The 16,837-nt window shown below is 32.9% G+C and overlaps 1 protein-coding gene across 2 annotated transcripts in view; it reads right to left on the reverse strand.

The window, feature by feature from the left end:
• The window catches only part of LOC128993890 (discoidin domain-containing receptor 2-like), a 77,046-nt gene extending 74,151 nt beyond the window's left edge, over positions 1-2,895 (reverse strand). For both annotated transcript variants that reach the window (XM_054417960.1, XM_054417959.1), the window contains exon 1: positions 2,850-2,895. The gene's annotated coding sequence lies outside the window, so the exon portion shown is untranslated. The remainder of the gene's footprint in view (positions 1-2,849) is intronic.
• Positions 2,896-16,837: the final 13,942 nt, after the last annotated feature.

Genomic DNA, 16,837 nt, shown 5'->3' on the forward strand with positions numbered 1-16,837 from the left:
AGTCCAGGCCTTTAGGTGTTTATGTTTTTCTGACCGCATTGAACTCATATACTGGTTTTTCCGAAGAAAATTTTCCTCGATAATCAAATAAATTTCGCATAGTTCTTATACGATACTGTATATTCTTTTTGCATTCATACCCAGCTGCATGGAATATATTGCAAAAATCCCGTTAATTTAGACGAATAGAAATCTAACAATATTTAACTAATTTGTAACATAAATAATGTTTTTTTTATAGAATAGAATAATTCTTCTCTTGCCTAGTTGGCTTAATAACTAATATATCAAAACAACTGTAACAACTGTTTCCTGTAAAGCATTTTAGGAGACAAACAAAAAATACATTTAGTTTTGTGAATACGCTAGATTCATTAATTATGTAGAACCAATTAAAACCCCTTTGGGAACCATTGGACTCTTTGGGAAGCAAGTTGGTCTAGTTTAGAGGGCAGGACATCAAAGCAAACCATCTCGGGTTCAAATCCCACCAATCACTAGTGGATTTAACAATGTGATAATGCCGTAATCTACGAGGACTAGCCTGAAGTAATGTGTAAAACAGTTCCGGCTAGAACCAAGCTTCCTAGGACGTGAAGGTGGGACGTAAAGCATGGTCAAAAACATAGTTTTAGGATCAAAATGTATTTCAACCTTCACTAATCTCTCTCAGCTTTGTTTGAGTCGTGCTACAGCTGGTTTAAAAAAAGTCGCTTCATGCCTAATAAAATATAATGTTTAACACAACGCGGTTATATCCTCTTAAAAAAAATAGTCTTCATATTTCCTTATATCAATTAGCCCTGAAGATGCAGGTATGCTGTCTATCACTACTTTAGTTGCGACCCTTGAGTGCACCTACAATCAAAGCAATTGCATTTGCATTTGTACTCGAGGGTTAACCCTTGATTGTGTTGTATTGTTGATCCTAGAATGTACTGTCTAGTTTGTAGTGGGAATCGATACTTTAGAATACAAGGGTGCTCTACTAAGGCATTGGTAGGTAGGTAGTAATATTATAAACTAAAAAATAAAAAAAATGTTTTGCAAGGAAATTATTTTCAAGATTTGTTTTCATTTGCTACCTTGATATATTTAAATGATCCTTCTTTGCGGTGTTTAACCTTTTCCAAACACAAAAGTTTACATTCGTTGCATGTTTAACTATTTTCTTCTCAGCTATCTATTAGATGGGTAGTGAATTTATTACAGTGCTCGCCTTACAATCAATTGCTTATACATTTGAAACTGGTCCGGGCTGTCGGTGGCCACCTGAATTTTAATTTATAACAAACAAATTCTGGATATATTGTTTAGTAACAAAGTAACAATTCGTTCTTATCCATTCTAAACATAAATAATTAATTTTTAGGTCAAATACTAAGCGTTGTATATTTCGACCTTTGTATTGATATAACTAACAATTATGTAATGGAAAACTCCTTGAAAAACTATGGTTCCAAAAAATATTTTTGAAGCAATACCTTAACGTTAGTTTAATTTTTTATTCATTCGTACCTTCAGATTCATTTCAAGTAGTTACTTGGTCCTAAGCATCATCGACTGTAAGTCTAAAATTCAGTAATAACAGAATTGTCATTAAACATAGGTACTAAAAGCTATTATATTGATCCACTGGTCTCCAAAGAAATTAAAGATCATTAAGTAGACTTATTTACTGAAACTACCCATATAATTATCCATTAGAGCCCTCACCTAGGGTTTGCAACAAACATGACAGTCTGTTGTATGCATAGTTAAATAAACATGCTGCACAAACAATTCTCTTGACCAATCAAAATATACGTTTTTGTAAACACTGCACAAATAACCTTTAACATAGTCAAATTTCAAAGCACGTCGGCTTCGCCCACTGTAACCACTGCAGGTGCTGCGGACAATCGCAAACATTTACTGTACTCCTTAAACAAGAGACGGACAAAGCCCAGCCCGGGGTGCCTACATGGCGCGCCATCCACTTAATACGAATGTGTTAGTAGCCATTCTCATTCAAATGAACATCCCCACCCCTATAGTACTAATTACAGACATGCCCACTCCCCACAATGCACGACTATTGTGTTGTTTTGGGGGATGTTTCATTTGTGACACGTTCATGGCCTGTCACACAGGGAATGCTTAGCATATGTTCCATTGCGTAATGTTAAGAATGATTGTATCAAATAGCGTGTTTGTCTTTTGAATGACTTATTTGTCATATGTTGTATACCTTTAAAATTTTTTGACAGATGATTGCACACTTTGAAATTCTGGCTTGGTGATATGCTGAATAATTGCTTATGGATTGTAACTTATCACAGTAAGCATTTTATTGCAAGACCTTGGAGGCAAGCGGCCATCTTGGATTTATTTCAAATAGCTGTTGGATAGTTAATAAAATACCAAAATATTTTTTTTCAAATACCAAAGTGATTGGAATTTCAACATCTAGGGCACTGTGGGATTAAATATAATGGTCTTTGTGGGTTTTTAATTGATTTATAAGTAAGAAAGTTACGGCTCCAACGACTCTTAAGATCGCCTTCTTTCTGGGGTATAGAAACGATAAAATCTCTTTGCTAAAAGTACCCATACCAGACATGAATATCTATTACGAAAAAAGTTGTTAGATTTTTGTGCTTTGAGAAATATTTTGAGGAAACGAAACAAAATATTTGAGAAACTAATTTATAGCAGAAACATGGTTTAGCATAATTGGGTTTGAAATTTGTAGATATTTGTTCACTCCTTAAAAAATGGGTAAACTATGTTCTGGGTGAATATGGTTTAATAGTTTAATATATTTCATATCTTAAACTAAACTTCAGAGTGATGAAGTAATTTCTTACCTTAGTTCTCTTGCAATCACAGCTTGAATCATATTAAATCGTTCCTGTAACAAATAAACACACTTTAATTTGTTGTTAATGTCCGCATCATTAGCGTTTGGCATAGAAAGTTGCCCACTTTCAGACTGAAGTTTGTGTTACATTGTACATTGGGTATTTTGGTAGTATTTTGAAGATTTAACCAGTCACTCCGGCATCGAAATCAAATACACTTTCGTATCTCTGTGCTAACATAGAGCCTAAACATAGAGTCATAAGTTGTCAGCTGTTACTTTAATAAAAATACATGAACTTCTAGGTTACAAAAATAAAATAAAAATTACAAAAACAATTTATCGAGCCCTAGCCATTTAGATTTATTGCAGTAGACTATGACAGACTGGATATCTAACTGATAATAAATGTTGTATCACATTTATAAACAAAAATCATTTGTGATTGATACATTATTCCCACTGACTAAAACTAATAAATTTGTACTAAAATTATTATTGTATTGTTTGTAGTTGATTGGTGTTAGATTTGGGTAGAGTTGATGGGAGCAGTTTTGTTTTGTAATCCCACAATTTTTAACATACCAATTGTCAAGCACGAATTATTTAAATAAAATACACGGTTCTTATCGTACATCTGATGCAAAAGAACCAGTTAGGTTCCAATATAGTTCAGCTAGTGTGTTGAGCAAAATAATGAAGTGAATTTCTCACAGTGACAACATTTAAAAATGACTTATTTGACTGAAATTGTGTGGCTGGAATATAAGCCCAGTTACCTATGAACGAATAAAAGAGAAAAAAGTGTCGATTCAGATATATTCAGCGTTTCTTCCGGTTCATTAGATCCAAGGCTTAATCCAATTATTGGTTTGATTGTGTGAAAACGGAGAGCGTTGATGACGTGTGTGTATTTCTACAATCACGGCCACCCTTTGTTAAATTTTCTCCTCATTCATTGGTTTATTTGTTTTAGATTTTATCGCTGATGAAACATTTTAAGCCTCTCGACCGTTAATTCGGGTTTATTTAAGCAAAATAGAATTTGAAACGGTTTTTTTATACCTCATTATTGTAGTCTGTTCTATTATGATCGTTACATCAACAAATTCGTTGGTTCATCATAATTTATAGAAACTAGTGTACATGTTGCTCGAATTCGAGCAATTGTTAAGTATTACAGGATTTGCAGACCAATAAAATCATACTTAGCTATCAACATTTCAACAAAAACACACATACCTTCCCTGTAGCAGCAAACCTAAGTACTCATATTAAAATTAACTTAATGTTATTTAAATAGGAAAAAATGACCATTTTCAGGGAATATCTTTGTATAAATTAAGCCAGGTAAATGGAAATTTTCTTAGTCTGAAGGTTTGCTGCGGATACACAATTTTAATAACAGCAAAGATTGAAGAATCCGAATTATTAGTTATATCCATGAATTTATCCAACAATTATTTCCTGTAAAATATTATTACAGCAGTTCAAAAATATTGAAACAAACTCGATCAACAAATGATGTAACTGAAAGAATTCCATACTAATGACATTAACATATAGTTTGACAGTTCCATTTAATCAATGTTAAATGTATACATTCGGGCATAGACAAAAATGATTCGGGCGAGTGACATATTTTATTAATGTTTATGATCCCTACCGTTCCTGTTCTATTAATCATGCAGTATTTAATATGTTTGAACCAGCTGTGTGGAATTGTGAAATCAAAATTAATTTGACAGTTGGTTCTGCTTGTTTACATTTTTTAATTTTGTGGGTTTGTTCTTTGTTACCATGTATACCATCAATAAATATTTCACTTTTAATTTCTGACAACAGCTGGAGTTCCATAACAAATTTTGTTTCCCATGTTAATCTTATGGATAAATACGAAACTTTAAAAGGGCCCCAGGGCCTCACTCTCTAATTATTTCCTTAAAAAGAAAATTTCCTGCACAACTTCACGTTACGCTCTTTCCAATGACACCAAAAACATGTCAATTGGTTCAGTAGTTTCGGAGGAGTAATTGTCACAAAAAACCTGCTTGCGTATTAAATAAGTATAGATACTACACTAGAAATGTTGACAGTAAGCTTATGTTTTAATTTAGTTCATTAACAATATTGTAGGATAATATATTTATCAAAGAATGGACTATACATGTTCTTCAATGGAGTAAACAATTTCCAAGTGAAGAAATAATCTTAACAAAGAGAATATTGACTAACATAATGTGCTTTCTACTGCGAAAGTTCTTTGAAGAAAACAAGGATTATTATATTGGCTTTCCTTCAATGTTGCTATGATCAATTCAAGTTTTATTTTATTATTATGAATGTTATATGAATATCAACACTTTTTCCTTTGGTATTACAACACGTTTTAGGCAAATGTACTGTATCTTCTTTAAAATATAAATTTACTAAATAATTGGTAATCTCGAGTAAAATTAAAACTAAAACAACTTCTTGATTTGCATTTAAAAAATAAACCATAATCATTATTACATAGTAAATATGCTCAAGCCCAACTCATCGCTTAGAAATATTCTTTATAGATAAATTGTATAAATAAAGTAACAAAAAGTAATCTCTTTCATATACTCTGTATTCAAAATAATTACGATAGTGGAAGCAAACGTTAAATTGAACTCTTAAGTAAAATATGTGCCAAGCAAAATAATAAGCTATGTCAAATAAATATAGGATCCTTTTAATAAAATTTTTTTATTGATCAAACAACGTCAAATTATAAATTCGTATAGACAAGTCAGAGGTACAGTAAAATGCTATTATTTCTTAGTAAACAAATTGTTATGCCTTTTTTATATCTCAGAACTAGTTACAACATTTCTTGTTAATGCAGTACCTTATGATGTTTCATTTATCATTGTAAACATTCTAGAGTAAAGCTCCAGTATAATAATTGAGAGGTGACTGTCCAGAGGAGGCTGGTCCTCGACGACTCTTAGTTATAGTATTCCACAAAAAGAAATACGAGCTTCAAACCCATATATTGATTGTAATCAACCATAGCATTGCATTCACTCTAATGCTAAACAATAGCGGCCATTAGGACTTAACCCCTAGTAGCTCGTCCGTAGCGTCGATAGCACAATGAACCGATCAAGTCGATTAACGTAGTTAGTAGGTAAAATTATAAGGAAATTGGTACAAAATTATCGGTAGATGAAATAAAGAAATAACCTAACGGGTTATTTTATGTAAGATTTCCGCATGTGAATCTTAATTATTTCAGCTACATTTCTTCTTGCATCGAGCATAACTGGAAAATATAACCTGTATCGTAACTTTAAACGGACGCAGCAAGGGAATATATTAATTGGTTACCACAATTTTGTTTATAGGAAATAGTTATTAATGAATCTTTTTACTTTACTCCCATACATGACAATCAAAAACAATTTTTTAAATACATTTCTAATTTTTTAGTAGTCAGTTTTTTTATTTAAATCCACAGTATACAAAGTTTGAATCCAAGCAAGAGAACAAACAAACCTCAAGCCGGCAAAGTTATTTATCTTCATCTTCAGTCAAAACTTAAGTTATCACCAAAGAAAACTCCTCTAGTTTCCTTAAAGTCTTGGATTATCAGGAAGTACACAGAGAATAACTCGGCAAATTGTTAATCTTAGGTTTGTGCTTCGAAGTAAACATTTCTGTAGCAATAAGTTGACAAACAGTGTTCTTCGAGGTAAAGATGGCTTTAAGAGTTAACAGTTTTATAAATAAACAAAGGAATTCATAATTCTTGGTTTTCCCATTCTATAAATTTTTATTTAAATGTAAGTTTATAAACGTTATAAGAGATATCTTATTCGCTCTGAAGATGTTCCTAATATTTATTGGCTGTACAGAGATATAACATTTGTCTCAAGATACCAGTAGGTAGAATGTCTTAAAACCCACTTATTAAATGTTCTTAGAACATCTACTCGACCCAATCAACGTACAATTACCACGTGTTTTCAATTATGATTTATTAGGTACTACATCACTTTGAAGTTTTGGAAACAATACAAAATAACTTTAAATTCAGATGTTTGATAGCTTGACATTTGTTTTAAGACGAATCACTATTAGTGTTAACCCATACCATTAGTCCATTAGTCTTGGTATTATCACCATGCCTTGTGTGGGCTATAATTATTGACTGTCAAAAATAATTAAAAACAAAATTGTAAGTTTAATAACTAATGGAAGAAAAAATACCGTTTACTAGTGCATGTGGCCACACATAAACGTATAATTCCATAAAAGTAGTTTTATTTGACAAGTAAAGCTATTTTAACATAGGTAATATATGCATGATGATTTGTTCCTACTATGACGCTAAAATAAATGTTGGTAAGACTAAAATGTTTTAATAATACCAGTCTTGAAAGTTTCAACAATTTGTATTGAATCAGATCAACAGTTTGAAAATTGGAGAAAACGAGAGAGAAGTTTTCCAATTGAATAACGTCGGCAAAAGTCGTGGAGCGCTAACTTTTAAAGTCGAGCTCGCATTGAATCATTTTATAACTAATACGTGCTGCATGCAAAATAACCTGTGTGCATACATGAAACAAATAAAAGTAAAAACATATATGGACATTAATTTTAATTTTATTGGTTTTTACTTTTGCGTTGCATAGTCAATATCAAGGCTGGGCCAGGGAAATAGGATCAGTAATATATTATTTATAAGTATTATACAGTATTATTACCGATAGAGAGGGGGATGCCAATTAGGTGCGTATATTTATGAGTTACAGCCGATTAAAATATTCGACACATAGTCTACTATCGATACATGCGTATGCTTAAAATCAAAGTAAGTATACAAACGAATTAACAGCAGCTGACATTTAGAGACTAAAAACGTGTTTTCCTCCCTAGGGTGTAAAAGATCACCTTAACGCCCTCAACGCATGTATTGTATAATGTACACTGTACATGTTTGTATTATGTATTAATGTACAACCTCAACAGCTGTTTGTACTGCAGTATGACGAAAAACATATTTGTAACAATGAATAACATAACGATTCATCTTCTATTGTCAAGCGAGATCCAATAGAATGAGACACACAGTCCAAAACATAGCTGTATTAAAAACGTAGCGTGGTGTATTCAGTCATCAGTTACATTTTAGGGGGTAATACCATTGACTATATAATGGTAATACATTTTACCTACGGCCGTTTTTAGTAGTAGTCATAGAAGTAGCCGTTTCATTTCAGTTCTTATAATTGAAAAGTTTCACATAGCAACATTGTTTACTTACATAAATGCACAGTTTTGGTAACGGACCAATGAGGTTCAAGGATTGAGAGAGAAGTAAAATTTTAATGATTGGAACTTCAACTAATCAGCTGTTCAGCCCAATTGAATTGTTTGGTGGTGCAATTAGTGTTTGGTACAATGATTCGTTGCATCACTGTCAGTAGCAATGAGAGGTTATAAACGAAAACATAACCTATCTTAGAAGTTATGAGTGGCAATTTTTAGTAATTAAAACACTGTCGTAGGTAAAGTTTGACACTCGTAGACGTTTTTAAGGCACTCGCCAAGGCTCGTACCTTAAAGTTTCTACTTGTATAGTTAAAACTATCTTCACACAATCGTTGCGTAAACTACTTTACAGCACGGGGAACAGGTAACTAACTGATGGTGATGTCAGTGAATGTGTTTAACAGTGCTGCAGTGCGTTCTGAGTTATCGCACCCACGGGGATGATAATGTTCACCTCTCGTGATGGGCAAAGTTTTTATGTTGTGATCGCTATCCCAACAATGGGTATGGGGTGCGTTTGATAACCTTTAAAAATGTTCTCGGAAAGATTGTCGATGGAGGAAAAAGAGGGGAAGTTAATGGAAATAATAGTCTACAGTCTTTTTACGGTGATTACGAAATAGTTTACTAAAAATGTGCAGAACAGAATGAAACGATCTTAAAAATTCCCTATCATGGAAATTAAAGATTTCTCTAAAAGTTATTTATATAATAATTTATATAGCTTCTAAGGTTCAGAATAAAGTTAAACCTATTTATTGACAGTAAATGATTTATTTGAACCTTGTGTACAAATTATCGAGCATTTTGTTTGCAATGTTTCATTTCCGTTTGTAGCAGAAGTGCAAAATATAGGTAGTGTATTACAAAATTGGCATTTGTAATGCATTAGTAGGACTGTCATTGGTTTTGTATATTAATTGGGTGTGAGTTTGTTTACGGTACCACGGTATTTCTGTATGTATTATAGAAAATAATGACTAGTGTGGCAGACAACTGATTAAAAGCTCCGGATTTTTAGAATACAATTTGTTATTAAGTCATAGAATACCAGTAAAGTTATGAGAGCAGCGGTGGTCTGTACATGTTGTAACCACGCTGTGATAATTAAAAAGATCAGAACTCAAAACACCTCGACGTATAACATGCACCTCCATTACACGTTCAATAGTACCCAAAGCCTACCACTCTAAACTATGGAGCACATTAAATTACAGATTAGTAAAACTTGTCTCAATAAAAACTCATAGAAAGTTCCTTCGGCATTTCGTCACTGCAGCAAATCAAGTGGGGGTTTGAGTCACGAAAACATTATCTAACGTTTAACATTTAATTTGATTAAATAAGTCAACTTACTCATTAAATTTATTCAACTCTGGTTCAAGAGAGATAATTGAATATTTCAAAAGTAGACGTGATATTTGTCTGACATAGTTAATAACTGAGGAAGATGAATTCTTAATGACTGAGAATTATTCAAGCATTTTACCAATCGGTTCTCAATATTAAAACTACAATTTTGACCACAATACAAATTTTAAAACATCAAATCGGTCCATGGAAACGCTTCAGTTTGTACTCAATAAAGTGGATCTCTAGGCTACCTCACAGATTTTGTTATTCATAGCAAGTAAGTGGTCGAGGTGGGAAGTTTGACGTTGACAGAGTAAATTTTGAAACTCATATTAAGTAGTGGCAGAAAGGGCAAACAGCAAACAGCTAGGGGCAAGTTGAAAGATTGATCACAAGCTAGAGACACTTCCAGAACCACTTCTACCACTGTTGTCGCTGGGTGTTTGTATTCTCTGGCCTGTGAAAATGCAACAGGGAACTGCTGTTATTAAATGTGGCTTGATAATGAGTTTTCTTGCGAGAACCATTCTAAGGATGTTCATTTAAACAGTTGCCAGTTGGGGTAATTCAGACGAAAATTCATCGTTTTAACTGCATATGCATGGGGGCTGTTGTATTATTAGTTATTAAATCCATTACATACTGTTCTAGCTCTAATATTAATATAACATTTATTAAAACACAATTCCCTTTGAATCTGAGTACATTTTTAACCTGCAATATGTTTAACCCACAACGATATGAAATTTTAACCTTCGTAAAGCGGTAATGAAATTTTGAATTACGAATGTTATTTGAGAAAATATAAAAGCACATATAGAATCAAAATGTCTAAAGTTATGAGGTTTTAGCTTATGAAGAGCATAAATGATATCTTTAATTGCAAATACCTTTAAAAAATAGGAACGAGATAATTCACAGGCATATAAAGTAAAGGTGTCTACCGACGCTTTACACACGTATGAAAATTACCATGTTTTCTGAATAAGTAGGGTGAAGGGTTAAGTAAGAAGCAGTTCATGTAATAAATCTAAATGTATGGAATATTGATTTAATATCTTGACGATGTATTATTATATTACCAATCTAGATGGGGACGCAACCCTGCATATTTTAACCTAAAAGACTGAAAGATGAGTGTATAATGGAGAAAGCGTTGTGTTCTGACAAGGACTGGATGTTTCTTTGGTTAGGACTGTAAAAAACCCCAGTACTTTAGGACAGCTGGGTACAATTTATAACCAGTCAGAATTTTCTTAAATTTTGAAGTTCGAACCATTCACCTTATTATGGCCGCTAGACGAGGACAATTCTAATATGCTCATAATTGAATTAATATGATTATTACGTTTAATTATAATTGAATTAATATACTGCATACTTGATTAAAGTAGCAACAAAGCTACAAAACAACCCGATTCCTTAAATTACTGAATGTTTTTTGTAAATAATATTGTATAGTGTTACAGTGTTCACCAGAATCAGTTCAATAACTTCTTGATCAGCATTGTACTTCTTATAAAGTTTTTAGAAAGTTAATATAAATAATACATTTAATAATACTCTCTAACCATATATTTACACTCATTCGCCTATCGGGTCTGATGATGACTGGAGTGTCCAACCGAAATCGATAACCACTTCTTTTGAGTAACAATATAAGTAAGGAGATATTATTCATGGGAGCGTTATTGGACGTATTTATATTAAGATTCCGCACAAATAGTTGACGCAGTGTCGACGTTTAAAAAAAATCAAATTCAGTCAAAACGATTGAAATGAAGTAAATAGTATACAGAAAATATTTTAAACTGTATCTCAGACATAAAAAGTTTATTCGATTGAACATATATAATGCGGTAAAAAGTAAAATAAGACTTTTTCAACTACATATTCAGTATTTTGATTGTAAGCTACTGAAAAGCATTTGGTAGCAGTTTCTTACCATAGAAAGTGAAAACAGGAATATAGCAAGCCCCCAATACTGTATGCCCTGGGGTGAATATAGGCATAGAACAGTGTAAGGGCAGGAGGGGCTGCTTATGTATTTATGTGTGCAGACAAAGTTTGAAAAGTTTGTCAGTTTTGCGATAACCGAGTCAATTTTGGAACTCACTTGAAGTGTAGATGAGGTAGCAAAGGTGCGATCTTTTGTGTATACTAGGATGCCAATGTGGTTATGGCCTATTAGTAACGTTAAATTGATTTCTGTATTAAATGAACATTGTGTGACTAATATTTCTAACCAAAGTTTAGTAGTTTTCTTTCAAACATAAAATCTACTGAAAATGTTTATTGTAGGAAGAGAACCACATACAAATTATGTCTATTTAAATAACAATTGACAGACAAGTGTGCACACCTCATAAATATGGCCCTAACTTTGCCTGTATACTGTATAAATAAAGAATTTTTATCCATTTAACTAAATTTTCATTTAATTTCATTTCACTTGAATGTCTATGGGCTTTTGTAGTCGTAATTAAACTTTTACTCCAAGTCCGATTTAATTATGATAAATCCGAACTAAAATGGTGGAATATAGGACAAAATATTACAACAAAATAAAAAAAAATACTAGTTCGTTTTAAAAAGTGCATTGCAATTTAATAAGTTATGAATTCACATTATTTCATTAAAAATTTGCCACTATCCTATTTCTTTAACTGACAAAATTTTGTTTAAATGACTTGTAACACTGTCAAAATATCAAGAATAAACTATGCATTGTTATTTAAATACAATTCCGTTGACAAAAATGCCTTTTTATTTGGATGTTCCATCATTTTGTTATAATTGGTAGCATGTTCGATGTGTCTGATATATTAATTATTAGCAACCACACATTATTATTAGCGCGCACATTATTATTTATTTATTAGCGTGGGACATTAATTATGAGACGATTCGGATCCTATAACGTAGAGTTGACATCTTTCGACTGTTTATTATAACTACTTTATCCGATTAGTATAATTTGTATGGGACATACTAAGTATACTTCAAGACGACCCATGGTGACATACTGTAACATGCTTATTTTTTTTAGATTCCTTATATCACCGAATTTTGCTACAGGTTTGCTCTTCAACTACAGTTGTAACGGGGTGGCCAGGTGAGAGGTCTGAGACAAAGAAGATGGATCACCCCAGCTGGGAGTTTCTTTGAATCTTTCACAACCAAATATACATTTATCATCTTTGCTTACTTTTCCTCTTGAAAACCTTTTAATCTTACCAAATTATGTAATGGTGGTAATTGGTATATGTTGATAAGCGTACAGTAAATGTATTCATACTTAGGTTTTTTATGGTGGATAAATATATAATTAATTACCAGTTCATGTCTTGTAAAGCTATCCAAGAAGTTAACAAGTTTCAATTTATCTCATAAAAAATAAAATAGGCTAACATCAGTAAAGTATTCTGTGCTGGGTGTCGTTATGCCGTTCAATGATGTAGCTCAAACATATCAACGTTAAGTGTGTGGACATCGAGTAGGTTAACCCACCATGTATTCAAAGTCACTTTAGACCCATCAATGTAATTGAACTCTAGTAATATGCTACGTATGGAAAATTAATACGACTTTGTGTGAATAAATTTGCTAATTGACAATACTTAAATAATTCATAAAAATAAATACTATATAACAAATTACTTTAAATATTGCAAAGTGTTGTAAATATGTAAAGTTTATATATTTTTTTATAATGGACAATTAATTTGCTTCAAATTCAAGTTGGTAAAAATTAAACATTTATAGTTGATTACTAAACTTTTTGATTACTAAGATTTTCAAAAGCATCACGTCACTCTCAAACTAAAAGATCCATTTTTTTACACTGCCGTACCATTTCTATCAGACAAAAATGGTGCCTTTGAAATTTAATTCGTGAATCTCAAATAAAAATATCTTTTATACATCAAAGTTACCACTTTGTCTTAACATGTTTGTATTTTCGTCAATTTTACTCAATGTTTGCCTCCATAAATTCTAGAAGCGTTATACTATATTACATGTACTAAGAAAACGGTTAAATATGAATTACGAATTCAAATTTAAACATATTGTACCTAAGTATACGTTATTCTGTACTGTATAGAACGAGGCTATTTTACTACAATAATACTTATAAGTTCAACATGAGTATTTTCCAGTCCATTCACACCACTAGAGCACAGAGCTTAATGCTGACGATGAAACGTTTCAGTGTTTGTCCAGCAAACAAATCTCCATGACATATTGCTGTTTGGTTAGCACTCTGTAGTGTTTTAATGTTATCTACTCGTTCTCGATTCCAGTTAAACATTATTTACTAGGATTTAATGACAACTGCAGCAGATAAATATTTGTTGTATACACTTAAATGCTAACTTAAAAATAATATGTTTGGTGTTACAAGAAGGTACTGTATGCCTTTAATGAGTTCAGTTGAGTTTTATTAGGCTAAACTTGTTTGTTAAGATAGTATTTCGTTTAAATTGAGCTCTGTGCTATAACGGTTGGTCGGTTATGTATATGAAATATCATTTAACAGTGTATGCCCTACGATTAGTCTTTAATATTATAACTGTTAGGTATTGATGAATCGTTGTGATTAACTGTTAGGTATTGATGAATCGTTGTGGGAAATCGTTAGGTATTGACGAATCGCTGTGACGAATTGTTAGTTTTTGATGAATCGTTGTGAGGATCAGTTAGGTATTGATGAATCGCTGTGGGGAACTGTTAGGTGTTTCTGAATCGTTATAATGAAATGTAAGGTATTGATGAACCGTTGTGGGGAACTCTTAGGTATTGATGAACCGTTGTGGAGAACTCTTAGGTATTGATGAACCGTTGTGGGGAACTCGTAGGTATTGATGAACCGTTGTGGGGGAACTCTTAGGTATTGATGAATCGTTGTGGGGAACTGTTAGGTATTGATTAATCGTTGTGAGGAAATGTAAGGTATTGATGAACCGTTGTGGGGAACTCTAAGGTATTGATGAATCGTTGTGGGGAACTGTTAGATATAGCTGAATCGTTGTGAGTTGTGAAGAAATGTAAGGTATTGATGAACCGTTGTGGGGAACTCTTAGGTATTAATGAACCGTTGTGGGGAATTCTTAGGTATTGATGAATCGACTCAGTAGCCTCATTGCTCTTTAGGTTGTACGTGGATTATGTTTAGTCGGGGCATTAGAACAACGACTCTCGCACGTGTAACAGTGTGGGGAACTGTAAGGTATTACCTCGGCTCCCCTCTTTATAGCAATATTATCCTGACCGCAATGCAGTCAATCTACTTTTTACAGCAAAAGTTTCACATAACAATATATGCTTGGGTTTATTATGCAAATTCATTGAATTTCAATACTACAGCTGAAGTACCATGTAGGTGGGCTGGATTTTGTTAGTTTTAAGATAAAATATAAAATACTGTTGGTTGAGAAGCCACTACTTACAAAACAGCACAAAAAAACTTAGCACCAAGATGTTTTATTTTTTTGTATTTTACGAAGTTTACCAGAATAGAAAACAAATTTCGATGGAATTTTATGTTTGTAAAAGGTAAACGTAAATTGTCGTCGGATTTAATATTCTCATGACATTTGTTACAACTACACAAAAAGTCTTAAGTGCCAACAACGAAAACTAACAACATCAAATAGGTTAAACTTCCTTGGGGAATTTTAATGGTAATGGGAACGATGAGGATAACTCAACAAACACTGTTGTTTTAGAAATTATATATTTAATACATTCCTCTCGAATGTTTTTCTGTTGCTACAAACTATAAGCATAGAAATAACACAACTTCTGAGCCGTGGTAAATAAAACTGCTAAGTATTTCGATTTTTATTCACAGACATGTCATAGTTCGACACTAAATTAACATTTTACAGGATTTGTTCAAGGCATTTTCAAATTAAACCAGTAATTGAGTTTTCAGTGAAACAAATTACAGTTATGAAATCGAAATCCCTCGTAATTCCCGGTACTCTAAATCCGCTTTGCATTCTTTACATCGGTTCCATGAAAAGAAAATGAAAATTTATTGCCTGCTCCATTGTATTATCAGTGGACTACTGTAAAAACAAAAATAAAAATAATGCAAGTTGTTTATACTTTACTAGTGGATGCATATTATATTAACGCATCAATATTATGCATAAAAATAAATAAATTTGTTTACGATAAATACGGTTAAACCCTTTCGCATACAAGAGAGGTGGGTAAGAGGTATTCAATTGGATCCAAAAGATTAAGGGTTTCTATCAGCTTCATGTACATATTGAATTATACTGTATTTTCGATAATCTGCAAATTTACAATCTTTAGTCCTTAGAGAATGGTTAATCTATATATATAAAAGGCAAAGCCCTCACTGACTGACTGACTGACTGACTGACTGACTGACTCACTCACTCACTCATCACTAATTCTCCCACTTCCCACTTACCTAGGAGGCTGAAATTTGGTACACTGATTCTTTAGGCATTAAATAGGAAAACTAAGTGGTTTTTATTCTGATCGGACTCTCGGGCTCCGCCCCAGTGGCTCTGGAGTTTCCCATGTTAACCTAATGAGTACTCATATTTAAATGGAATTAATGAATCATAACAGCTGTTTCAATTAAACAAGTTGGTTCTGTTCTATGATGTTCAATAGCATTAAAGTTACAAGGATTACCAACAGAGTGCAGCACTATTATTTTTTTAAATATTTGACAACAGGTAATTTGAAACCAAAAGGTGAGTGAGCGTAGCGAACGAACTTCAACCCGGAGGCGAGGTAGCGTAGCGAACGAGCTCCAACCGTAAAGGTGAGTGAGCGTAGCGAACGAACTTCAACCAGGACGTGTGAGCGCAGCGAACGAGCTCCAACCTAAAGGTGAGTGAGCGTAGCGAACGAACTTCAACCAGGACGTGATTGAGCCATGCGAACGAGCTCACGTATGAAGTTAAACGGGGCAAAGCCCGCGGTTACAGCTAGTATATATATAAAAGGCAAAGCCCTCACTGACTCACTCACTCATCACTAATTCTCCCACTTCCCATTTACCTAGGAGGCTGAAATTTGGTACACTGATTCTTTAGGCATTAAATAGGAAAACTGAGCTGTTTTTATTCTGATCGGACTCTCGGGCTCTGCCCCAGTGGCTCTGGAGTTTCCCATGTTAACCTTATGAGTTCTCATATTGAAATGGGATTAATGAATCTTAACAGCTGTTTCAATTAAACATGTTGGTTCTGTTCTATGATGTTCAATAGCATTAAAAGTTGCAAGCATTACCAACAGGGTGCAGCACTATTATTTCTTTTACATTTATGACAACAGCTAATTTGCAAC

Source organism: Macrosteles quadrilineatus, unplaced genomic scaffold, assembly GCF_028750875.1.
Source record: "Macrosteles quadrilineatus isolate MER2022 unplaced genomic scaffold, UCM_ALF_1.0 Scaffold_5__1_contigs__length_97177068, whole genome shotgun sequence".
NCBI lineage: Eukaryota > Metazoa > Arthropoda > Insecta > Hemiptera > Cicadellidae > Macrosteles > Macrosteles quadrilineatus.